General features: G+C 38.6%; 1 non-coding gene across 1 annotated transcript; it reads right to left on the bottom strand.

The window, feature by feature from the left end:
- Positions 1-1,503: 1,503 nt before the first annotated feature.
- Positions 1,504-1,606, bottom strand: LOC141669378 (small nucleolar RNA R71). Its single transcript, XR_012553664.1, has one exon. It is a non-coding gene; the product is annotated as a small nucleolar RNA R71 (small nucleolar RNA).
- Positions 1,607-1,915: the final 309 nt, after the last annotated feature.

Below are 1,915 nucleotides of genomic sequence, written 5' to 3'. Positions count from 1 at the left end.
AGTTAGAGAAATTTCCGCTGCGAGATGTTGAAGATGTTAGAGGAATGTGACAAGAGCATTAGTTCAAAGGTATTTATAATTGTATGCTAGTTACTGTGAGTTGTAACAGGCTAGATTCTTGTTTCATACCATAACCTGTAAACGATCCGGATTCAAGGGGTTATTTATTTATTTCTTTATTTTATATAATGATTGTTTAGTGACACCAAATCCTGACCCCAGATTTGGGTTGTTACAGAAAGTGAATTTAAGGATTTAGAACTTACCATGCTAGCATAGGTTCATGTATGTGTGATGCATGATTTGTAGGTAATTTTAACCATCTTACTTGCCCTATGTAATCAAGATAGATAACTTGTGCTTAAACCGTTATGTTGTCAAATTCTATAGACATATAGGGTCTCAATATAATTGGTGCTTATTCAGCTTCTATCTCTTTTGTGGATGTCTGATAGAATGGTACTCGCGCAACAAAAGTTGGTGTTTATCAGTTTCGTGTTATCTGATTAGTGTCATCACCATTGCATGCTAAGGTTAAGAATAATAAGGCTATTGAATGAATTATTTAATGAAGTTAGAATCCCATGTTTGTCATATATATTAATTCAGTCAATCTTATTCTTGTAGTTATAATTGTTAGCGTAATTCTTAGTTTTAAACAATCTCAATTTGTTCTTCATATTAGCATTGGATAATAACCATACATCATTGCTTAGGTGCATAAATTAAATAGTTAACCAATATAGTCTCTGTGGGAACAAACTAGAAAAGATTCTATACTACTTGCGAACTCGTATACTTGCGTGTATTATTAGCGCGTGTTTAGCGACTAACAAGTTTTTGGTGCCGCTGCCGGGGACTATAGTGATAATTTATAGTTTATGTGCTTTCCATTAGTGGTCATTAAAGTTCATTGACACGGATATTGTTACTTATTTGTTCCTTGTCTGGTTTCAGGTACTCTAGCGATGGTGTATGCATACGCGTTCGCGTACTCGTAAGAGAACACTGGATAAAGCTGAGGAAGAACTTGTGGTAATTCGTAGAGAAGTTTCTGAGGAAGAAAAGAAGTTAGAGGAAGAAGGGAAAGTTGAAGAGCCAATGGTAGTAGCTATGGGTGATCAAACAGAAAATCTGAAGGCTTTGATGGACTATTCTAAGCCTAAGATTAATGACATTCAGTCTAGTATCATCAGACCAGCCATCAGGGCTAACACTTTTGAGATCAAGTCAAGCAGGATCCAGATGATACATAACTCAGTTCAGTTTCGGGGTTCTCCAACTGAAGACCCCAACATGCACATCAGGGATTTCATCGAGATCTGTGACACTTTCAAGTTCAATGATGTGACTGAAGATGCTATCAAGCTACGTCTCTTCCCATTCTCTCTGAGGGACAAAGCTAAGTGCTGGTTACATTCTCTACCAGCAGGGTCTATCACCACTTGGGAAGATCTTGCTCAAAAGTTTCTCACTAAATTCTTCCTCATGGCGAAGACTGTCGCAATCAGGAATGCTCTTACCCAGTTCGCGCAGCAAACTGGAGAATTTCTGTGTGAGGCTTGTGATCGATATAAGGAGATGCTAAGTACCCACACCATGGCATGCCTGATTGGATGATTATCAATTGTTTCTACAATGGATTGTGTCCTACTTCTAGGCCCATGCTTGATGTAGCATCAGGAGGAGCCTTGTGGGCTAAGAGCTATGATGAAGCTTAAGAACTTATTAAACTGATGGCTGCTAATAAGTACCAGAATCCTTCCTAGAGACTGACTCAAGGGAAAGCTGCAGAAATTCTGGAGTTGGACGCAGCAACTGCTATCGCTGCCCAATTTAAGGCTTTGACAATGAAGGTGGACACTTTGGCTAATTATGGAGTTAATCAAATCACCAGTGTCTGTGAGCTTTGTGC

This window comes from Apium graveolens, chromosome 6 (genome assembly GCF_009905375.1).
Source record: "Apium graveolens cultivar Ventura chromosome 6, ASM990537v1, whole genome shotgun sequence".
NCBI classification, from domain to species: Eukaryota; Viridiplantae; Streptophyta; class Magnoliopsida; order Apiales; family Apiaceae; genus Apium; species Apium graveolens.
Note: the sequence above shows the minus strand (reverse complement) of the source record. Positions and strands in the feature narration are given on the sequence as shown.